The 25272-nt window shown below is 45.2% G+C and overlaps 1 protein-coding gene across 5 annotated transcripts in view; it reads right to left on the reverse strand.

Moving 5' to 3' along the window:
* The window catches only part of CAMKK1 (calcium/calmodulin dependent protein kinase kinase 1), a 484479-nt gene that overhangs the window by 420921 nt on the left and 38286 nt on the right, over positions 1 to 25272 (reverse strand). Inside the window, exon 2 of one of the 5 annotated variants that reach the window (XM_063953688.1) lies at positions 18755 to 18920. The exons of the other annotated variants lie outside the window; for them this stretch is intronic. The gene's annotated coding sequence lies outside the window, so the exon portion shown is untranslated. The remainder of the gene's footprint in view (positions 1 to 18754; positions 18921 to 25272) is intronic. 5 annotated transcript variants of the gene reach the window in all.

The following is a 25272-nucleotide window of genomic DNA, read 5'->3' on the forward strand; positions in this document are numbered from 1 at the left end:
TGTGCGGGGGGGTGTTGTATGTTTCCACGGTGCCCAGCATACTGGCGCCGGGATCCTGACCACAGGAATGCCGGCAGCAGGGCGAGTGCAAAAGAGCCCCTTGCAAGCTCGCTGCGCTAGCCATTGTGCGGGCATGGTGGTGCGCGTATTTATTCTCCCTCCACGGGTGTCGTGGACACCCCAAGAGGGAGAATACTTGTTGGTATACCGGCAGTCGAAATTCCAGCATCGGTATGGTGAGCGCCGGGATCCCGACAGCCGGTATATCAAGTGCCACCCTGTTCAGGTTGTGCCATCCAGGGATGGTGACCTGAACTCCATGGTGAAGTGGAAAGGTTCCTTCATGAATCGCACTTACCATACTAAAGTATGATGATGCGATTCATTTGTGAATAGCACCAACCAGAGAAAAGCCCTGTTTTTTTACAAAACAAGGCTTTTCTCTGCTTTATGAATAGACCCCATAGTTATTTAAATGAGCAATCAGGCTCCCCAAGGCGAACTCAGGGAGGACAAAAGGTGCATATTAAAAGGGAAATAAATATTTTCGCTTCAGTTTCAATGCCGCCACCACAATGCTCCGCCTTGGAAACGGAGCGTTGCCACCCCCCCTCCCGCCCCGCGAATGCCTCTGCCTGTCAATCAGGCAGAGGCGTTCGAAATTACTGCGGGTCACCCGCAGAAAATGCGGGTACATGAGCAGGATGGGCAAACTCATGCGCCTGCGGGCAAATGCCAAAATTCCGGTTGGATCGCGTTCCAGTCCGAATTAGCCCCACAATGCTGAAAATCAAACAGTTGAGCGATTATTTGCAGCTGTGCAAACATTTCTGAAAACAGTGACGCAACCATTACTCAGGATGTATGCACAAAGTTAACAGAAAGGTGACGGAAAAGCGCTGGCCATTCCTGAGCGGCGACTGGGAGATGGATAATAGTGCATACAAAAATTGGCCATTAGTGGGCGTGTTATAGGTGTTTATATTAGTTTATATGCTATGTAAAAAAATGAGGAAAAAAACAAAATAAATAAATCCCAACTTCGACTAGATTTCCTCTAGTCTTCTAAAGAGATCACTAATGAAGAGAAACCATATTACATGGTTGGACGCTCCCAGCAATAAGTCATTTAATCAATAGAAGCTGTAACAGTTTCCTATGGGTAGTCTCTTTCCTGTTCAATCAGCCCATTTATTTTGAGATGCTGAGTCGGCTCTATTCCAAAAGTCAGATTGCCAGCTCAGCACTCTACATATATCGGAGCACTGTGCATGCTTATGTGAAGGAACTGAAAGGCAAATGGGATTCTCTGCTATACAACATAATAAATCCATTTAGTTTATCACACAGAAGGATCTATTCATTAAATGACGCATAGAAGCAGTGGGTAGTCTTGTACTGACCTCCCTGCGCTTAGTATTAGATAATATCACCCGGCATGTCCCCTGACAGCACTTCCAAAAAGATGCTGTTTTTGCATTAAGCACATTTAAGCCAGCTGAAAAAGATCCCTTATCGTCTGCATCTTCTATAGCAAACACTTTCTTCATTCCCATCTGCCCATGCTCCTGTAAATCTGGCATTCGTAGGGTCAGGAAGAGACATTATTATGGACATTAAATTTAAAATTTTGACAATTATAATCATGATACCGTTATTATATTTCTAAAACGGTCCATTATATGCATAATATGTTTGAGAATAAGAAACACAACAAGGATGCACCAGGAGACTTTGCTGAATAACTTGGTATGCGACTGAGGGCCTAATTCAGAGTTGATCACAGCAGCAAATTTGTTAGCACTGTAGTGATGTGCACCGGAAATTTTTCGGGTTTTGTGTTTTGGTTTTGGATTCGGTTCCGAGGCCGTGTTTTGGATTCGGACGCGTTTTGGCAAAACCTCCCTGAAAATTTTTTGTCGGATTCGGGTGCGTTTTGGATTCGGGTGTTTTTTTACAAAAAAACCCTCAAAAACAGCTTAAATCATAGAATTTGGGGGTCATTTTGATCCCATAGTATTATTAACCTCAATAACCATAATTTCCACTCATTTTCAATCTATTCTGAACACCTCACAATATTATTTTTAGTTCTAAAATTTGCACCGAGGTCGCTGGATGACTAAGCTAAGCGACCCAAGTGGCCGACACAAACACCTGGCCCATCTAGGAGTGGCACTGCAGTGTCAGACTGGATGGCACTTCAAAAAAATTGTCCCCAAACAGCACATGATGCAAAGAAAAATGAAAGAAAAAAGAGGTGCAAGATGGAATTGTCCTTGGGCCCTCCCACCCACCCTTATGTTGTATAAACAGGACATGCACACTTTAACAAACCCATCATTTCAGCAACAGAGTCTGCCACACGACTGTGACTGAAATGACTGGTTGGTTTGGGCCCCCACCAAAAAAGAAGCAATCAATCTCTCCTTGCACAAACTGGCTCTACAGAGGCAAGATGTCCACCTCCTCCTCATCGTGCGATTCCTCACCCCTTTCACTGTGTACATCCTCCTCCTCACAAATTATTAATTCGTCCCCACTGGAATCCACCATCTCAGGTCCCTGTGTACTTTCTGGAGGCAATTGCTGGTGAATGCCTCAACGGAGGAATTGATTATAATTTAATTTTGATGAACATCATCATCTCCACATTTTCTGGAAGTAACCTCGTATACAGATTGCTGACAAGGTGAGCGGCTGCACTAAACACTCTTTCGGAGTACACACTGGAGGGGGGGGGCAACTTAGGTAAAATAAAGCTAGTTTGTGCAAGGGCCTCCAAATTGCCTCTTTTTCCTGCCAGTATACGTACGGACTGTCTGACGTGCCTACTTGGATGCGGTCACTCATATAATCCTCCACCATTCTTTCAATGGTGACAGAATCATATGCAGTGACAGTAGACGACATGTCAGTAATCGTTGGCAGGTCCTTCAGTCCGGACCAGATGTCAGCACTCGCTCCAGACTGCCCTGCATCACCGCCAGCGGGTGGGCTCGAAATTCTTAGCCTTTTCCTCGCAGCCCCAGTTGCGGGAGAATGTGAAGGAGGAGCTGTTGACGGGTCACGTTCCGCTTGACTTGACAATTTTCTCACCAGCAGGTCTTTGAACCTCTGCAGACTTGTGTCTGCCGGAAAGAGAGAGATACAATGTAGGTTTTAAATCTAGGATCGGGCACGGTGGCCAAAATGTAGTGCTCTGATTTCAACAGATTGACCACCCGTGAATCCTGGTTAAGCGAATTAAGGGCTCCATCCACAAGTCCCACATGCCTAGCGGAATCGCTCTGTTTTAGCTCCTCCTTCAATGTCTCCAACTTCTTCTGCAAAAGCCTGATGAGGGGAATGACCTGACTCAGGCTGGCAGTGTCTGAACTGACTTCACGTGTGGCAAGTTCAAAGGGTTGCAGAACCTTGCACAACGTTGAAATCATTCTCCACTGCGCTTGAGTCAGGTGCATTCCCCCTCCTTTGCCTATATCGTAGGCAGATGTATAGGCTTGAATGGCCTTTTGCTGCTCCTCCATCCTCTGAAGCATATAGAGTATTGAATTCCACCTCGTTACCACCTCTTGCTTCAGATGATGGCAGGGCAGGTTCAGGACTGTTTGCTGGTGCTCCAGTCTTCGGCACGCGGTGGCTGAATGCCGAAAGTGGCCCGCAATTCTTCGGGCCACCGACAGCATCTCTTGCACGCCCCTGTCGTTTTTTAAATAATTCTGCAGCACCAAATTCAATGTATGTGCAAAACATGGGACGTGCTGGAATTTGCCCAGATGTAATGCACGCACAATATTGGTGGCGTTGTCCGATGTCACAAATCCCCAGGAGAGTCCAATTGGGGTAAGCCATTCTGCGATGATGTTCCTCAGTTTCCGTAAGAGGTTGTCAGCTGTGTGCCTCTTATGGAAAGCGGTGATACAAAACGTAGCCTGCCTAGGAAAGAGTTGGCGTTTGTGAGATGCTGCTACTGGTGCCGCCGCTGCTGTTCTTGCTGCGGGAGGCAATACATCTACGCAGTGGGCTGTCACAGTCATATAGTCCTGAGTCTGCCCTGCTCCACTTGTCCACATGTCCGTGGTTAAGTGGACATTGGGTACAACTGCATTTTTTAGGACACTGGTGACTCTTTTTCTGACATCTGTGTATATTTTCGGTATCGCCTGCCTAGAGAAATGGAACCTAGATGGTATTTGGTACCGGGGACACAGTACCTTAATCAAGTCTCTAGTTCCCTGTGAATTAACGGTGGATACCGGAAACCCGTTTCTCACCACCAAGGCTGCCAAGGCCTGAGTTATCCGCTTTGCAGCAGGATGACTGCTGTGATATTTCATCTTCCTCGCAAAGGACTGTTGGACAGTCAATTGCTTACTGGAAGTAGTACAAGTGGTCTTCCGACTTCCCCTCTGGGATGATGATTGACTCCCAGCAGCAACAACAGCAGCGCCAGCAGCAGTAGGCGTTACACTCAAGGATGCATCAGAGGAATCCCAGGCAGGAGAGGACTCGTCAAACTTGACAGTGACATGGCCTGCAGGACTATTGGCTTTCCTGTGTAAGGAGGAAATTGACACTGAGGGAGTTGGTGGTGTGGTTTGCAGGAGCTTGGTTACAAGAGGAAGGGATTTAGTGGTCAGTGGACTGCTTCCGCTGTCATCCAAAGTTTTTGAACTTGTCACTGACTTCTGATGAATGCGGTCCAGGTGACGTATAAGGGAGGATGTTCCTAGGTGGTTAACGTCCTTACCCCTACTTATTACAGCTTGACAAAGGCAACACACGGCTTGACACCAGTTGTCCGCATTTCTGTTGAAATAATTCCACACCGAAGAGGTGATTTTTTTTGTATTTTGACCAGGCATGTCAATGGCCATATTCGTCCCACGGACAACAGGTGTCTCCCCGGGTGCCCAACTTAAACAAACCACCTCACCATCAGAATCCTCCTTGTCAATTTCCTCCCCAGCGCCAGCAACACCCATATCCTCATCCTGGTGTACTTCAACACTGACATCTTCAATTTGACTATCAGGAACTGGACTGCGGGTGTTCCTTCCAGCACTTGCAGGGGGCGTGCAAATGGTGGAAGGCGCAACCTCTTCCCGTCCAGTGTTGGGAAGGTCAGGCATCGCAACAGACACAATTGGACTCTCCTTGGGTATTTGTGATTTAGAAGAACGCACAGTTCTTTGCTGTGCTTTTGCCATCTTAACTCTTTTAAGTTTTCTAGCAGGAGGATGAGTGCTTCCATCCTCAGGTGAAGCTGAACCACTAGCCTTGAACATAGGCCAGGGCCTCAGCCGTTCCTTGCCACTCCGTGTCGTAAATGGCACATTGGCAAGTTTATACTTCTCCTCAGACGAATTTGATTTAGATTTTTGGGTCATTTTACTGAGCTTTATTTTTTTGGATTTTACATGCTCTCTACTATGACATTGGGCATCGGCCTTGGCAGACGACGTTGATGGCATTTCATAGTCTCGGCCATGACTAGTGGCAGCAGCTTCAGCACGAGGTGGAAGTGGATCTGGATCTTTCCCTATTTTACCCTCCACATTTTTGTTCTCCATTTTTTAATGTGTGGAATTATATGCCAGTAATATATCAATAGCAATGGCCTACTACTATATATACTGCGCACAACTGAAATGCACCACAGGTATGGATGGATAGTATACTTGACGACACAGAGGTAGGTAGAGCAGTGGCCTACTGTACCGTACTGCTATATAGTATATACTGGTGGTCAGCAAACTGTGCAAAACTGAAATGCACCACAGGTATGGATGGATAGTATACTTGACGACACAGAGGTAGGTAGAGCAGTGGCCTACTGTACCGTACTGCTATATACTATATACTGGTGGACAGCTAACTGTGCAAAACTGAAATGCACCACAGGTATGGATGGATAGTATACTTGACGACACAGAGGTAGGTAGAGCAGTGGACTACTGTACCGTACGGCTATATATATATATATATATATATATATATATATATATATTTATACTGGTGGTCAGCAAAATTCTGCACTGTCCTCCTACTATATACTACAATGAAGCACAGATATGGAGCGTTTTTCAGGCAGAGAACGTATAATACTGGTGGTCACTGGTCTGCAAAACTCTGCACTGTCCTACTACTATATAATACTGCTGGTCCCCAGTCCCCACAATAAAGCAATTAGCACACTGAGCACAGATATTTGCAGCATACTGAGCACAGTCAGATATGGAGCGTTTTTCAGGCAGAGAACGTAGATATTTGCACTTGCAGCACACTGAGCACAGATATTTGCAGCACAATTTGCAGCCCACTGAACATAGAAACTGAGAGCCAGCCACGTCCTCTCACGATCATCTCCAATGCACGAATGAAAATTGGCAGCGACGCGCGGCTCCTTATATAGAATACGAATCTCGCAAGAATCTGACCGCGGGATGATGACGTTCGGGCGCGCTCGGGTTAACCGAGCAAGGCGGGAGGATCCGAGTTGCTCGGACCCGTGAATAAAAAGGTGAAGTTCGGACGGGTTCGGATCCAGAGGATCAAAACCCGCTCATCACTAGTTAGCAGTTGGGCAAAACCATGTGCACTGCAGGGGGGCAGATGTAACATGTGCAGAGAGTGTTAGATTTGGGTGGGATGTGTTCAATCTGAAATCTAAATTGCAGTGTAAAAATAAAGCAGCCAGTATTTACCCTGCACAGAAACAAAATAACCCACCCAAATCTAACTCTCTCTGAAAATGTTATATCTGCCACACCTGCAGTGCACATGGTTTTGCCCAATTGCTAACAAATTTGCTGCTGCGATCAACTCTGAATTACCCTCAAGTCTGTAAACTTAGCACAGTGGAACTTGGCATTGAAAAAGCCACACCCGCTGCACAGTATCAAATTGTTTACGGATTCAGGCTTAAGGTGGGTACACACTGGCCGATATATCAGGCGTCCTCTTGAAAGGCCGATATATCGCGGGTCCGTCGGCCAGTGTGTACGGCCGATACGTCTGTGAACTCAGTCGTTCACAGAGGTATTGCGTCGGCCCGGCAGCACAGCCGACGGCCAATAGCCCTACCGATATATTGGCGTGTCGCTGTGTGTGTACACAGGCTGCAGCAGCCAGCGGTGATTGACAGCTGAACTGGGTGGGCGTGATTGACAGCTGAACTGGAGAGTGACGGGTAGCTCCCTGCCAGCGCGCAGGAGCTGCGCCGGTATGGAGGTACTCTTCAGGTACAGAAGCATCACCGCCGTGCAATGCTTTTGTACCTGTGCGGCAGGGGGAGGGCCAGACGTGGGGTGGACTAGCCCTGTACTGGGCGTCCCCCCGCATGTCAGGGTGGCAGATCGTAACCGTGCAAAATTTTGCACAGCTATGATCAGGTCTGAATTAGGCTCAATGTTTCTGATGTTCGATAAACCAATCTTTTTACAAATATCACACACACAAAAATAAAAAAATCATTTTGGATAAGTTTAAATACATGTTCTTCACCTAATTCACTCACATCCTAGCATGCCATTCCACAGTTTTGCTACTAGAGATGTTGTATAGAGTAAGGGATGACGAGTCATATGACTGACTATGATACATATATTGTACAGATTTCATCTTACATCCTTGCTGCATTGACGCTAAACAGCCCTTCAAGTCGCGCCATTTGTGGCGGGACTCTGCAGCGCAAAGCGTCTTTTTGCCGCGAAAATGCGTCTTAGACGCAATGTAATGCAATATGCCGCACGAGCAGCTTCTGCTGATTAAAATGATATGAAGTATGAACTGTTGGGGGTCCATGAGGAACAAGTTTTAGGTACACACTGTAGAATATCATTAAATAGGATGGTCAGTTTTGAACAGGAGCAGAGGATGACCTTACATGCCTGAGAGGTTTGTGTCAAATGCGCTATAACAATTTAAACTTATGTGACAAGCATAATGAGCCTAGGTATGTATGAAAGCAGATAACGTAGAGAAAAATTACTTATAATCACTTAGTAATTATGATTGGACATGGTCACATGGCTACAGGGGAAATCCCCATTGGGCCCACCCTCACCTCTAGGGGTCAATTTCCAGATTGTACATTCAAATAAACAAAAGTTACTATATTAGGGTGTTAGTTACCTGGTAGAGAAGGACCTCTGATGAACATGGGTGCACCAAGTATAACAGTTTTGCCAATGAAAGTGGGTGGTCACAACACACCTCGGTCCCCTGAACTTGTTAGTTTTAACATAATAACATAACAACTGAATGGAGCAACAGTTTAAGTGCTCCATTGGGTGCCATGCCCAATGGAGCACTTAAACTGTTGCTCCATTCAGTTGCGCTAAGCTGCGGGGAGACACATTTTACCCCTCCCATTAGTTTACACAGCTAAACCAGACATTAATGGGTGTGATAAACGTGAGGCAGTCAATTTACCGCCTGTCGGGATCCCGGCGTACTGATCCCCGATAAACAGCATCTTGTGAATATCGCCCCTGTGATCTCCAGTCACTTTAAATGGGATAGTGAGCGGCGCCATCAATTGAAAATCCCCCTATGAAAACAGTTACTGTCAGTCACTAGAAAGGCATTTTAGCTCAGATTTCATTCACCAGTACCCCTTTCAGACAGCTATATCTGGGTCGCACACCCAGGATTTGTATATTCTATACATTCTCTAAAGGTTAGCCAAACCTCGCCACAATCCTAAGTATGGGCCACTACCACTGCATTCACACAGTGGGCCCTTTATGTCCCAGTTATATATCAAATGAGGAACTTTATTTCATCAAGTCCTTAGGGGAGTAAACCCCTTTACTCATCAATTGGTAGTATATAGGGATTTTCAAAGCAACGTGAATTTCCATAAATTGAGAACTGAAGCAAGGATTTAGTTATAGTTGCATACAAACTGCTTTCCCCCTTTGGAGCATTCTTATTTGTAATAGGTTAGTAGTACATCCAATGACAGCTCCCCAACAAGGTGATATTAAAACTAAACTTTAGCTCTCTATGCAATCAGAGTAGCTGCTGCCTTGCAATCTTCTCCTTTCACATCGCAGTTTGGAGAAGTGTTATTACCGGGTTATTCCTGGGTTGGTGCCTTTCACACTGAACCCGGTTCACCCTTTGAAAACATTTGTGATGTCATTATAAATGGACTTTTCTGTCTCCTATTGATGAGGTTTGAAAGGTATTACAAGGAGGGGCTGGGGAGTGCTCAGTAGTGCAGCAATCAAGGCCGACACAGCTCATGTCTCTATAGACTTTATGATAGTCTCAGCTGTACTGCTCTTGGATTCAGCCTGTGAGAGGATATTTGAGCTTCTCACATTCTGTAGCTTGTTCAGCAGCTATGTTATGAGGAGGAGGAGGCTGCAGTATTTGAGAGACACCGCCATTCGTCGCCAACAATACCTGCGCAGGAGGAGATCGTTTATATCTGCTTCTGTGACCACCATACTCAACCTTAACCTCACTACTCAACAAAGATTGTGGTCTAGAGAATGGCAGCATGGGCAAGTGTTTATGCAAAGTGTGCTGAACTTTCAGGATGTTCAGTGGAAGTGTCACTTCAGAATGTCACATCACACATTCCACTATCTTTTGGATTTAATGTCCCCAGCACTCTCTAGACAGACCACAAACTTCAGGTCACCAATAGAGCCAAGCAGGAGGCTAGCTATAGCATTGTGGTGATATGCCACTCCAGGTGAATATCGCACAATTGCTTGCCTGTTTGGTGTGGGGATATCTACCGTTTGCACCATTGTACATGAGGTGACCAGAGCATTGGTGGACAACCTATACCACAGATTTATTTCTCTTCCGCATGGCCAGCGTTTGGATAAAACAATTAAGGGATTTGTGGAGTCTGGATATCCGCAGTGTGCAGGTACAATTGATGGTACCCACATCCCTATAATCGCACCTTATGATAATCCTGCCGACTACTACAATAGAAAGGGATGGCATTCCATTGTTTTGCAAGCTGTGGTGGATCATAAGTATTGGTAATGTTCTTGTCAGTGTGTTTTCTTAATGCTAATTGTTTATAATTAATTTACAACTTAATATATATTTTTATATTAGCTTCACAGACATATTCATCGGTTGGCCGGGACGGTTACATGACGCTAGAGTGCTTGCTAACTCTGATCTGTACCGGCTAGCAGAGGACAAGCAAGGGGGCTACCTTTTTCCAAGAGAGGTGATTTTGTTTAATAATTTTAATACTTTTGAAAACATGCCCAAGAAAAGATGTGTTAAAATGACGCAATGTTCATGAATCAAGCAGGTAATAGATGAATGCAATTTAATTTACATTGGGACCAATTAGTTGTCGTTACCTTCAAACATGCTTCCTATGTGCCCACCAGCCTGCCCATCACGGAGGAGTCTGCTCATATTTGTATTCCAATTTCTTGTTGCTAACGTACATTTTTTTATCTATATTCCTACTAGAAATCCAAATTTGTGGACGGAGTGGAGATCCCGGTACACATGTTTGGTGATGCAGCCTACCCGTTACGACGATGGCTCATGAAGGGGTTCACCCAACATGTCCAGCTGAGCCCCAATCAAATTACATATACGCACACCCTGAGCTCGGCAAGAATGGTGGTCGATAATGCCTTTGGACGATTAAAAGGACGTTGGCGTTGTCTTATGAAGCGCAATGATGTAGACATTAATATCATGCCTAACATTTTTGCAGCATGTTGTATTCTGCATAACCTATGTGAGTTTCAGAGGGAGGAATTCCTACTATAGTGGACAGTGCAGGCCTCTGCTGCGTACCCTGCACTTGATTGTGAGGCCTATCTGGGCAACCATTCTGGAAGTACAGAACAGATGAGGTCTGCTATAATGGCCAACCTTCCCTCATTACTCCGTTAATTTTTTTCAGTTTGTATATTCTGTTAATTGTTGTTTCTACAAAAAATAAACCTGTTTAGTTGACGTTCTGCTACTGTGTCGATAACAAATGTACAACATCAATATCCAATTTGAAATGGATGTATCAAGCATTTTGTTTGTAAGCAAAAATAGGACAAGTCCAAAGATTAACAAAAGGTCAGAGACCTTAGAATTTTAATTTGTATAAAACTTTGGTAAATAAAGTAGTGAAATCTTTACAGTAATAAAAGTCAAACCAGTAATAGTGTAGGAAAAACACTCCTATGATTTTAAAACCAACTTTTAAGAAAAACAATAACCATTTAAGATAAATTACGATAAACAGGAGACTCTAGTTGTCTCCGTTTCAGAAGGTGATTGGGTGTGTTGAGGTTGTGTATGTCGAGGATGGGTATAGTGAGTTGGAGTTAGTGGAGTGGGGTTTGTTGAGGTTGGTTATGTCGAGGATGGGTATGGTGTGGCGTTGGTTGAGGTGGGGTATGATCATAGTAGGGGGGGGCCAGGGTAATATTGGGTATACGGTTGAGGGTAGTTTGGTGGCACTGTGTGCAGCCCTTCAATGCATTGGAACATTCGGTCAAATATGGACATTTGAAATTCCTGCATTTCCCTCTGACGTTCTCTTGCATCCCTATTATAGGTTTCCTGCATAGAGATCAGCTGCGTCATAAATGTGTTGTTCATATCTTGCTCTGCCTGCAAAAATCGCTCGAGACGTGCATCTTCTCGATCAGCCATGGCAGCGTCCATCTGCTCTAATTTCTCCACCAGGACAGTGGTCATAATTCTTGCAGCTTGCTCCGTTTTGTTTAGGCGGCGCCTCCTTGGCGGAACAGTATATATTGCAGACACAAATCAAATAATTATGTTATTGGAATTTGCAAAGAGCTTATATAAAATAGCAGTGTTCACAAACGTGTTTGTGGCCTCCTTCCACCTACACACTGCATATACTCTGCAACATTTATCAATTTTAATTGTATGCATTTATTGTTAAGATTTAATGACGTTAATGTTTAGAGTTCTTAGTTTGTGTTTAGTTTACGTTAATTGTTAATGTTAGTTATTATGCTTTTAGGATTGTTGTACTTACTGTTTCCACGCAAAGGCTGCGTTTGTGCAATTGGGGCCACTTGACTTGGCCCAGCCTCTGTGTCTTCTGGCACATCAGTGGTTTCAGTTCTGCTGGGCTCCTGTACAACTGGGTCAGGCATAGTGGTTTGCATCGGTTGCGTATCATCCAGTACGAGTGGTGGAGATAGTGGTGGTGATCGGGTGCCTGGGTCCTGTGATCGGGTGTCTGGGTCCTGTACGCTGCAGGTAGAAGCAGCACAGGCCTATCTTGTTTCTGCTGCTGCCATGCTGGAGGATAAGCTAACCGGTGTTGCAAGTGGTGTGTGGCCAAATATGGTGGCACACTGCTCGTAATATTGCCACTCCATACCGGCAGCACCACTTATATTTCTGTTGTGGTCGTGGACCTTATGGAAATTCCTTTTAAGGGCCTTTAGTTTATTGATTACCTGCTGGGAGGTACGGTGGAATCCAGAGGCTGCAAGCATCTTTGTTATGTTTTTGTACGTGATTGCATCCTTAACAGTCCCTGTCATTTGGTGGGAAATTTCAGACTCCCCTCTTATCCGTAACAGCTCCCTAACCTCATCCTCACTCCAGTTTGCCATATTCTCCAAGCACTGTAGCACTGTGAATGTAGTATAAATAAAAACACACTGTTTAAAGCGTGCTGCCTGTTTATTTCCGGGTTCAGACAGGTGACATCATGCAGGGAGACAACCTATCACCTCCTTTTTAAGATTACCGGGTTGAATATAGCGGGTCTGAGGCTTTCACACTGCCAAATGAACCGGTTCCGAACCGTGTAGGATCCTTCTTTTTACACTGGTTGAAATACCAGGTTGTTTGACACGGTAAAATTCATAATGGCGCTTTCACACTGCACCTCAAACCGGGTTGACACGGCTCAAACTCGGCAATATACCGGGTTATTTTTGCGATGTGAAAGGGGTATTACACATTCCCCCCCATACCGTTGAACTTTCTCAAAGCAATTAGGTGAACTTGTAACTATTTAAAGCAGTTTGAATAATCTGCTTCCCAATTAATTGGATCATAGGATTAAATTAAAATCTGTTAACTCTTACTATTATCACATACTGTATAACCTACAACACTAATTCAACAATGATGTATATAAAAAAAAAAAAAAGTTTGCTTGAGTAATAAACATCTTACAGCTCTTTAACAACTAGACTTTTTTTTAGGCTAATAATAACTAACATAGAAAAAATACAGAGCAGCACCTAGCTCAATTTAAAAAACTCATTTTCAATTTAAAACTAATTTGGAAGCTGCATTAAAAATGCAATTCAATTTAAAATTTGCCGCAAAAATCAGGAGAAAATTAATAGTTACAGAGAAAACCCTAATTGTTAAACAGCTACCTCTGAATAGAATAGCAAAGATTCCACGGATATTAGGTTATGTATATTATGAAACAAAAGTTCCAGCAAACTCCAGACCGTGCACATGAATGCTCACAAAAGCATAGTCCAACAGATGAGGGAGTAATGTAGAGTACAAACCTGCAGTATGGACTATGCAGCCACCAACAATGTCCATTAAATTTCTAAAACGGATTCCCTTCTTCGGATGACATGACAACTTTGGCACACACTACTTAATACACCAGCCACAAAGCATACCATGATTTTCAAGAGGACATTGCTTTCTATCCAGTTAATTTCTAGGAAGGGGGGGGGGGTCTTACTTCTGTCCATCACTTAGTGGAGTAGTTCCCAAACTGGGTTCCAAGTGTTTGTGGTGCAGGAATAAATCAATTTATGTATGGCCCAAAACCAGAACTGGTGGTTGCCAATAATAAAATATGTGGACAAACAGAAACGTAACTGGAGGACCACAGGTTGAAGACCCATGCTCTAGATCAGGCATGTCCAAACTGCGGCCCTCCAGCTGTTGTGAAACTACATATCCCAGCATGCCCTGACAGTTTTGCTGTCAGAGAATGCTAAAGCTGTGTCAGGGCATGCTGGGATGTATAGTTTTTCAACAGCTGGAGGGCCGCAGTTTGAACATGCCTGCTCTAGATTAACTGCTGACCCTATAGGCCTCTTCCTGAAAATTTTTATCTGCCAGCATTTACATTGCACTTTTTCTTATTATTTTCCGTAATACCTATTTATTACCTGTCAGGCACTTCCAGATGGGTCTCTCCTCCACCAATACTTGCCCAAAATGTGATAAATGTGCTTATATACCTTTGCACTCTGTTCGGACATATGTAGTACAATATTTGACTAACTATATCCCATTCACCTCTGAATGCGCAGTTATAGCCATTTTACCCCAAAGACAATGTGCGACAAAGGGCTATAGAACATTATTATTGCCCATCACTGTGGCCAAGAGGAAGACAATTCTACAGAACTAGATAAGTTCTGGACCTCCAGAGTTCTATTTTTGTACAAATTGTGTTTCTTGTTCAAATTGGATTAGGTAGAGATATTAGTACACAAAGAAACTCCAGTGAACATTTTTTTCTCCATACAGGAAACCATCCTAAAGGGGGGTACTCACGGAGCGATATTCTAAGCAATCTGACTAGATTGCTTAGAATATCGTCAGGATCGCTCCGTGTGTAGCCCCCTCGGCGATAGCGATGCGCGGCCCCGCACATCGCTATCGCCGCTGCTAGATTGGCCTGCATGCAGGCCAATCTAGCGGGTCGCTCACTTCACCCGCTGGGTGAAGTGAGCGGCCCCCCCGTCTCCCCCCGCACGCTCAGCACAGATCGCGCTGTGCTGAGCGGCAGGAGAGATGTGTGCTGAGCGGTTCGCTCAGCACGCATCTCTCCTTGATCGGCCCGTGAGTACTGGGCTTTAGACTATACAGGTAAATAAAAACACAGAATAACATGGATTGTTGGTTCTATAGGAGTTCATTCTAGCACCCTGCACCTAATCAGTGAGGAGGGCATATTTTAATTTTAAAGGGCAAAATTTTATATGTGATATATCGCTCAGCAGCTGTAGCGACACATCGCAACTGTATAAAAGGTTTCCCTTCAAATTTAAAATAAGCCTTCCTCACAGACTAGGTGCAGGGTGCTAGAATGAACACTAGTTCTATATACAATACAGTATGTTATTGTGTTCAAACTGAAATTCAATGTAGTGCTATAATTAATTACAACTTATCTACGTTTTGCTTCCCCAAGGCAAAAAAACTTGCCAAGTATATCATTTTTTAGAAAGCTATGGGTATTGCCTAAGAGAACCATATATAAATAGTAGCTTGTGATACCAATTAAAATAAAATGAATACCAATGTGTAAAAAAAATAATTAAAAAAAAAAAAAACTAATTTAGTAAACTTTTCTTTTCAAAATATGTGGCATAACCCTTTACAACTGTATTTTAAATAAATACATTAAAATAACTGGAGCTAGTACTGTACAAAGCCTGCAAAAATACAACGGCAATTTATAGCATTAAACTGTATTAAAATAACAAACTATAAAATGTCATGTTAGATGCACTCTCCTGGGCAATTTTCATGCTCCTTTTAACACCGCTCTAGTCACTGTCCTGATGTCAGAAGTGTATTCAGGAGCATGAAACATTATAGATAACGGTCTAATACAGACATGTATTAAGCCCAGTACTCACGGGCCGATCAAGGAGAGATGCGTGCTGAGCGAACCGCTCAGCACACATCTCTCCTGCCGCTCAGCACAGCGCGATCTGTGCTGAGCGTGCGGGGGGAGACGGGGGGCCGCTCACTTCACCCAGCGGGTGAAGTGAGCGACCCGCTAGATTGGCCTGCATGCAGGCCAATCTAGCAGCGGCGATAGCGATGTGCGGGGCCGCGCATCGCTATCGCCGAGGGGGCTACACACGGAGCGATCCTGCCGATATTCTAAGCAATCTAGTCAGATTGCTTAGAATATCGCTCCGTGAGTACCCCCCTTTAGACTGGACCACAGTTCACCATTCAAGGGTTGGAGTAATATCATCTGAGCCAGAGGGACTAATGCAGTTAGAAGCAAAGATTTAAAAAAATAAAAAAGCAGCATCTTTGCTCTTGGATAAACAATAATGCAATGCACTGAATGCTAATTTAGCATGAAGGAAAATACAGGCTGCTTCTGTATGTACTGTCGCACACAAACACTGGGAAGCTCTGTTTTTACACTAAAACCAAGAAATGGGCTAAAAATTCCCCCAACTTTAAATCTTCCTGCTTATTATAAATACTCCCCCTCACCAAAAGTGCTTTTCTCCTAACTCTGCATAAATTCCTGAATGTGTACCTACTGCCAGAATCTGTGAATTGTCTGGACTTGGAGCAGGTACCGGGGTCTGCATATGGTTGTACATCGTATGATCAGAACTAAAAGGTTGAATACAGTTTAACCTCCTAGATGAGAATGGAACGTGTTTATTGAACTGGCACAAAAAGAAAAAAGAAAGCAGTAAGTATCTGATAGGGCACAATGGACAGTCACTGGTTACCAGCAAGGCTGGCAAATATGATCATCATAGGGAACAGAAGATCTCCAAGTGCCATTGGACCGTACAGTGTAAATGGGAAATGGGTCGCATCGACCCTCCAACCCGTTCACACTGCACAGCGACCCAACCCTGGTCGCTACCAGAGTCAAAACACTGTCGTTCGACACAGAATATTTCCCCTGGGCCATTTCAGACTGCACGTTACGGTGCACTCATGTGCAATAACCCTGGTTACAAGCTGGCAGTCTGAAAGGGGTATAACAACCACTGGTGCTGGATATGTAACAGAACACACAGGAAATGTAGGAAGCACCCAATAGAACTAATGTACTTGGAGTGTCAGAAGTGTACACTAGAGAGAATACATAGAGAAACTCTGTAATAATGGGCAATAAAAGGAAAGAAAAGAAAAAAATGAAAAGAAAAAGAAAATAGAATAGAAAGATTGGCTTTATCAGCAATCATAACTGGGTGATTCTCAAGTTTTCTCTAGCAAAGCATATTCATAATAAACAGCACAAAACAAAGTATTTGCCAGAGGAGTCTATGCAAAGTTGCATACTCTCAAACCACTTGGTGAAGCAGCTGGACATGTCTGAAGCAAGTAGTCTTCCATATGCTTGATGAAGGTCTATACTGCAGCTTTTGGTGACTAAAGATCAATCCTACACATTTTGCACTTGATTTGTGGGAACACAAAAGAGTCGCAGGGGGCAAGGTCTGGACTGTTGGCGGATGACCAAGCTCGTAGATGCATTCATGGGCCAGAAAATCATCCACTTTCCCGGACTTGTGGGAAGATGCTCTGTCATGATAGAGAAAGGACCATGAGCATGCGTTCTTGGGCAGTTCAGTAAAATGGCTTCCAGCACTGCATCAAGCATTGGTTGGCTTACCAGTCCCTAGTGGCTGTGTGCTTTTGCCAGAGTTGTAAGGTAGCTACATGACCAGTCTTGGCCACAAAAACAGCCACAGTCTTATTGGCTACTCTGTGCTCACGTAAGAATTTCTTCAGCTAGGGTCCACTGGGATGACTTGTTTAGATCCAGGGGCGAAACTGTAGATTTAGGATTAATCGCCACTGATTACCTCCTAGACAGAGATTTAGCGACAGTTATCAAATCTGGCCAGCATGTCACCTGAGCTTCCTCCTGCCCTGGAGTTAACTTATGGGTCTCCCATGCCAAAATTCTGCAAGCCACTGAAACACAGTGGTTCAGGATGTTGCTTCATCCCCAAAGCAGCTTGGAGTCAGTTAAAACTCTCCAGCTGTCACAGACCACTCTTATATAGTTGTAGAAGATCAGGACTTAACCACAGAATACAAATTTAATAGCAAATGAAGGCATAGTAATAGTAGGCTCATCTGCACGTCTTTGCCTGTACAGAACGTCACACATGTTCTTAATTTGCTGAAACAATCCCTCATCCTGGTAAAATTTATATGACACATCGGAAATAGGCTAATGATTTACTATGTAAAAGGTTTCCTCCAATTCACTATACAAACAACCCAGTTTCTTTGCAAGAATCAGGGAAGAATATCCATGTCACGATTCTACAGATACACTGTCCGTGACACCTTACTGATTACCTCAGCTTGTGCAGTAAATCAAAGCAGTAACTGCCACCAGCAGAAGTACCTTTTGAGCCAAGCCCAAGCTCAGCTACTGCTCTCAACCCCAAACACAATTATTAATACGTAAAAATTAGGTAACATGAGCCTCTCTGGGTTTGGGTGTAAAAACATAGAATCCAGAACTTATATATAGGTGCTCATTTATCAAGCTTTGGAGAGTGATAAATAGCACGGTGATAAAGTACCAGCTGATCAGCTCCTAACTGCCATATTACAGGCTGTGTTTGAAAAAAGACAGGAGCGTATTGGTTGGTCCTTTATAACTGTGCTATTTATCACTCTTCAAGGCTTGATAAATCTGGGCATAAGATTTTTAATCCAAGTCAAAACTTCAAAGTTTATAGTTACAGAAAAATAAAAGGTTACAAGAATATAATAGTTTAAATAGTCACACAAGTAATTACAATTTCCAGAAATAAAATAAGGGGAAAAAGGGACAACGTTCATATCACCAAGGCAGGGCTGAACGCTAATTGAGGTGAAGTTTCCTCTGGTAAGTATGTTTCGTCATGATCATCTAGATCCCTTCACGACAATGAATGACTTGCAGCCAGCATTTCTCATACTTAAACCACTGCAGGCCCCCCCTCGGATGCATTTTAACCCTCCCAAAATCAGACTGGATTGAGTCTAAGCTTACCCTAGGGTTTCTCAGCCATTCTGGCAGGGTTTTTACAACAGGGTCCCAGGAAGGGCAGTTCACACCCTGCTGGCCATAGCGTCTCTAAGGGATTCCCCCAGGGCACTTAATGCATTATCCAAGCAAGCTCTGGTCTCCAGCATCAAGAGTTCTGACACCTCTATCCCTACAAAAAGTGGGAATAGGTTTAAAAACAAAGAAACAAAAACGAATTAATGAATAATCTCTATTAACCAACACAATTTTAAATCTGCTCCGAACAGTATTAATGCTTACATCAAGGGAATCAGATTCTAAGTGAAGCTTTGAAAAGATAAATAGGCTAGCATGCGTTACATACATAATGGAAGTAGTCAGCAAACAGCATGATCAGCACGCTTCATTTATAGATTCTTCTGATGGACAGACTGAGCCATCCTCCTCAATTTCTACTTTCAACATCCGCTCTGGTGTACGTTAGACAAGTGGCTATGCTGCCAACAGACGAATCTTAACTGTGTTGCAGTGTCATTCTCCAATAACGTCCACAGTACCATCAATGATGGGCCATGCTTCAAGGAAGACACAATGATGCTAAAGAGTCAGCACTTACTGACATTATGAACCTACTGCAAATTACAGATACACGTATTCTCTCTAATTGTCAAAACTGAAAAAATAAGATTTTACTCACCGGTAAATCTATTTCTCGTAGTCCGTAGTGGATGCTGGGAACTCCGTAAGGACCATGGGGAATAGCGGCTCCGCAGGAGACTGGGCACAACTAAAGAAAGCTTTAGGACTACCTGGTGTGCACTGGCTCCTCCCTCTATGACCCTCCTCCAGACCTCAGTTAGGATACTGTGCCCGGAAGAGCTGACACAATAAGGAAAGGATTTTGAATCCCAGGTAAGACTCATACCAGCCACACCAATCACACCGTATAACTCGTGATATTATACCCAGTTAACAGTATGAAATATATCTGAGCCTCACTAACAGATGGCTCACAACAATAACCCTTTAGTTAGGCAATAACTATATACAAGTATTGCAGACAATCCGCACTTGGGACGGGCGCCCAGCATCCACTACGGACTACGAGAAATAGATTTACCGGTGAGTAAAATCTTATTTTCTCTGACGTCCTAGTGGATGCTGGGAACTCCGTAAGGACCATGGAGATTATACCAAAGCTCCCAAACGGGCGGGAGAGTGCGGATGACTCTGCAGCACCGAATGAGCAAACTCAAGGTCCTCCTCAGCCAGGGTATCAAACTTGTAGACTTTTGCAAAAATGTTTGAACTTGACCAAGTAACAGCTCGGCAAAGTTGTAAAGCCGAGACCCCTCGGGCAGCCGCCCAAGAAGAGCCCCCCTTCCTCGTGGAATGGGCTTTTATAGATTTAGGGTGCGGCAGTCCAGCCGCAGAATGTGCAAGTTGAATCGTGCTACAGATCCAGCGAGCAATAGTCTGCTTAGAAGCAGGAGCACCCAGCTTGTTGGGTGCATACAGGATAAATAGCGAGTCAGTTTTCCTGACTCCAGCCGTCCTGGAAACATATATTTTCAGGGCCCTGACTACGTCCAGTAACTTGGAGTCCTCCAAGTCCCACGTAGCCGCAGGCACCACAAAAGGTTGGTTCACATGAAAAGCGGATACCACCTTAGGAAAGAATTGGGAACGAGTCCTCAATTCCGCCCTATCCATATGAAAATCAGATAAGGGCTTTTGCATGACAAAACCGCCAATTCTGATACACGCCTGGCCGACGCCAAGGCCAACCGCATGACCACTTTCCACGTGAGGTATTTTAGCTCTACGGATTTAAGTGGCTCAACCCAATGCGACTTCAGGAAATCCAACACCACGTTGAGATCCCACGGTGCCACTAGAGGCACAAACGGGGGCTGAATATGCAGCACTCCCTTAACAAAAGTCTGAACTTCAGGCAGTGAAGCTAGTTCTTTTTGGAAGAAAATGTACAGAGCCGAAATCTGGACCTTAACGTAACCCAATTTTAGGCCCGTAGTCACTCCTGACTGTAGGAAGTGCAGAAATCGACCCAGTTGAAATTCCTCCGTTGGGGCCTTCCTGGCCTCACACCAAGCAACCTATTATTGCCATATGCGGTGATAATATTTTGCGATCACATCTTTCCTAGCCTTAATCAGCGTAGGAATGACTTCCTCCGGAATGCCTTTTTCCTTTAGGATCCGGTGTTCAACCGCCATGCCGTCAAACACAGCCGTGGTAAGTCTTGGAACAGGCAGGGCCCCTGCTGCAGCAGGTCCTGTCTGAGCGGCAGAGGCCATGGGTCCTCTGAGATCATTTCTTGAAGTTCTGGGTACCAAGTCCTTCTTGGCCAATCCGGAACCACGAGTATAGTTCATACTCCTCTCCTTCTTAGTATTCTCAATACCTTGGGTATGAGAGGCAAAGGAAGGAACACATACACCGACTGGTACACCCACGGTGTTACCAGAGCGTCCACAGCTATCGCCTGAGGGTCCCTTGACCTGGCGCAATATCTTTTTAGCTTTTTTGTTGAGGCGGGACGCCATCATGTCCACCTGTGGCCTTTCCCAATGGTGTACAATCATTTTGAAGACTTCTGGATGAAGTCCCCACTCTCTCGGGTGGAGGTCGTGCCTGCTGAGAAAGTCTGCTTCCCAGTTGTCCACTCCGGGAATGAACACTGCTGACAGTGCTAACACATGATTTTCCGCCCATCGGAAAATCCTTGTGGCTTCTGCCATCACCATCCTGCTTCTTGTGCCGCCCTGCTGGTTTACATGGGCGACCGCCGTGATGTTGTCTGACTGGATCAGCACCGGCTGGTGTTGAAGCAGGGTCTAGCCTGACTTAGGGCATTGTGAATGGCCCTTAGTCCCAGAATATTTATGTGTAGGGAAGTCTCCTGACTTGACTTCTCCTTGGAAGTTTCTTCCCTGTGTGACTGCCCCCCAGCCTCGAAGGCTGGCATCTGTGGTCACCAGGACCCAGTCCTGTATGCCGAATCTGCGGCCCTCTAGAAGATGAGCACTCTGCAGCCACCACAACAGCGACACCCTGGCCCTTGGAGACAGGGTTATCAGCCGATGCATCTGAAGATGCGACCCGGACCACTTGTCCAACAGATCCCACTGGAAGATCCTCGCATGGAACCTACCGAATGGAATTTCTTCGTAAGAAGCTACCATCTTTCCCAGGACTCGCGTGCATTGATGCACCGACACCTGTATTTGTATTAGGAGGTCTCTGACTAGAGATGACAACTCCTTGGCCTTCTCCTCCGGGAGAAACCCTTTTTCCTGTTCTGTGTCCAGAACCATACCCAGGAACAGTAGACGCGTCGTAGGAACCAGCTGCGACTTTGGACTATTCAGAATCCAGCCGTGCTGTTGTAGCACTTCCCGAGATAGTGCTACTCCGACGAACAACTGCTCCCTGGACCTCGCCTTTATAAGGAGATCGTCCAAGTACGGGATAATTATAACTCCCTTTTTTCGAAGGAGTATCATCATTTCGGCCATTACCTTGGTAAATACCCTCGGTGCCAGGGACAGACCAACGGCAACGTCTGGAATTGGTAAGGACAGTCCTGTACCACAATTTTGAGGTACTCCTTGTGAGGAGGGTAAATGGGGACATGCAGGTAAGCATCCTTGATGTCCAGTGATACCATGTAATCCCCTTCGTCCAGGCTTGCAATAACCGCCCTGAGCGATTCCATTTTGAACTTGAACCTTCGTATATAAGTGTTCAAGGATTTCAATTTTAGAATGGGTCTCACCGAACCGTCTGGTTTCGGTACCACAAACATTGTGGAATAGTAACCCCGGCCTTGTTGAAGGAGGGGTACCGTGATTATCACCTGCTGGAAGTACAGCTTGTGAATTGCCGCCAGTACTACCTCTCCTCGAGGGCAGCAGGCAAGGCTGATTTGAGGTAACGGCGAGGGGGAGTCGCCCCGAAACTCCAGCTTGTATCCCTGTGATACTACTTGCAGAACCCAGGGATCCACCTGTGAGCGAGCCCACTGGTCGCTGAAGTTCCCGAGACGCGCCCCCACCGCCCTGGCTCCACCTGTGGAGCCCCAGCGTTATGCGGTGGACTCAGAGGAAGCGGGGGAAGATTTTTGATCCTGGGAACTGGCTGTCTGGTGCAGCTTTTTCCCTCTTCCCTTGTATCTGTGCAGAAAGGAAGCGCCTTTAACCCGCTTGCTTTTCTGAAGCCAAAAGGACTGTACCTTATAATACGGTGCTTTCTTAGGCTGTGAGGAAACTTGAGGTAATTTTTTTCCTTCCCAGCTGTTGCTGTGGATACGAGGTCCCAGAGACCATCCCCAAACAATTCCTCACCCTTATAAGGCAGAATCTTCATGTGCCTTCTAAAGTCAGCCTCGCCTGTCCACTGCCGGGTCCCTAATACCCTCCTGGCAGAATGGACATTGCATTAATTCTGGATGCCAGACGGCAAATATCCCTCTGTGCATCCCTCATATATAAGACGACATCTTTAATATGCTCTATGGTTAGCTTTTTATCAGCAGGCTCCTTCAAAGTGGCCGTATTCTAAGACGGCAGTGCCACCTTTTTTGACAAACGTGTGAGCGCCTTATCCACCCTAGGGGATATCTCCCAACGTGACCTATCTTCTGGCGGGAACGGGTACGCAATCAGTAACTTTATAGAAATTACCAGTTTCTTATCGGGGGAACCCACGCTTCTTCACACACTTCATTCACTCATCTGATGGGGGAACAAAACACTGTCTGCTTTTTCTCCCCAAACATAAAACCCCTTTTTTGTGGTACCTGGGTTAATGTCAGAAATGTGTAACACATTTTTCATTGCCGAGATCATGCAACGGATGTTCCTAGTGGATTGTGTATATGTCTCAACCTCGTCGACACTGGAGTCAGACTCCGTGTCGACATCTGTGTCTGCCATCTGAGGTAGCGGGCGTTTTTGAGCCCCTGATGGCCTTTGAGACGCCTGGGCAGGCGCGAGCTGAGAAGCCGGCTGTCCCACAGCTGTTATGTCATCCAGCCTTTTATGTAAGGAGTTGACACTGTCGGTTAATACCTTCCACCTCTCCATCCACTCTGGTGTCGGCCCCACAGGGGGCGACATCACATTTATCGGCATCTGCTCCGCCTCCACATAAGCCTCCTCATCAACCATGTCGACACAGCCGTACCGACACACCGCACACACACAGGGAATGCTCTGACTGAGGACAGGACCCCACAAAGTCCTTTGGGGAGACAGAGAGAGAGTATGCCAGCACACACCAGAGCGCTATATAATGCAGGGATTCACACTACCCACAGTGATTTTTCCCTTATAGCTGCTATAATACACAGATTTGCGCCTAAATTTAGTGCCCCCCCTCTCTTTTTAACCCTTTGAGCCTGAAAACTACAGGGGAGAGCCTGGGGAGCTGTCTTCCAGCTGCACTGTGAAGAGAAAATGGCGCCAGTGTGCTGAGGGAGATAGCCCCGCCCCTTTTTCGGCGGACTTTCTCCCGCTTTTTTATGGATCCTGGCAGGGGTATTTTTCACATATATAGCCTCTGGGACTATATATTGTGATTATTTTGCCAGCCAAGGTATTAATATTGCTGCTCAGGGTGCCCCCCCCAGCGCCCTGCACCCATCAGTGACCGGAGTGTGAGGTGTGCATGAGGAGCAATGGCGCACAGCTGCAGTGCTGTACGCTACCTTGTTGAAGACCGAAGTCTTCTGCCGACGATTTTCAGGACCATCTTCATGCTTCTGGCTCTGTAAGGGGGACGGCGGCGCGGCTCCGGGACCGGGCGATCGAGGTCGGGCCCTGTGTTCGATCCCTCTGGAGCTAATGGTGTCCAGTAGCCTAAGAAGCCCAAGCTAGCTGCAAGCAGGTAGGTTCGCTTCTTCTCCCCTTAGTCCCTCGTAGCAGTGAGTCTGTTGCCAGCAGATCTCACTGAAAATAAAAAACCTAAAATATACTTTCTTTTCTAGGAGCTCAGGAGAGCCCCTAGTGTGCATCCAGCTCAGCCGGGCACAAGATTCTAACTGAGGTCTGGAGGAGGGTCATAGAGGGAGGAGCCAGTGCACACCAGGTAGTCCTAAAGCTTTCTTTAGTTGTTCCAAATCTCCTGCGGAGCCGCTATTCCCCATGGTCCTTACGGAGTTCCCAGCATCCACTAGGACGTCAGAAAAACATTGAATAATATGATTTGTTAAAACTAAGAAAATACTTTACGAAGTAATTAAATTCCAAATGTTAAAACAAATATTTTCAAATTGCTAAAATAAATGTATATAATGATCACAATTTAGTAAATAAATGAGGCGTGCCTGCTCAGCCAGCAAAGGTACATTACAGGTGGCAGCCCTCTCCAGAGACAATGCTATTAGTTTCAGTTTATGCAATATTGTTACTTTGGCGTCCATAGCATGGTAATCTTGCGGTGTAGTAAGAAATGAAAGCCTGCAATTTTGGCATGTTTTGTAAATGATAGCTAAATTGTTGTATGACAGGGAGGAAAGC

This window comes from Pseudophryne corroboree, chromosome 2 (genome assembly GCF_028390025.1).
Source record: "Pseudophryne corroboree isolate aPseCor3 chromosome 2, aPseCor3.hap2, whole genome shotgun sequence".
NCBI classification, from domain to species: Eukaryota; Metazoa; Chordata; class Amphibia; order Anura; family Myobatrachidae; genus Pseudophryne; species Pseudophryne corroboree.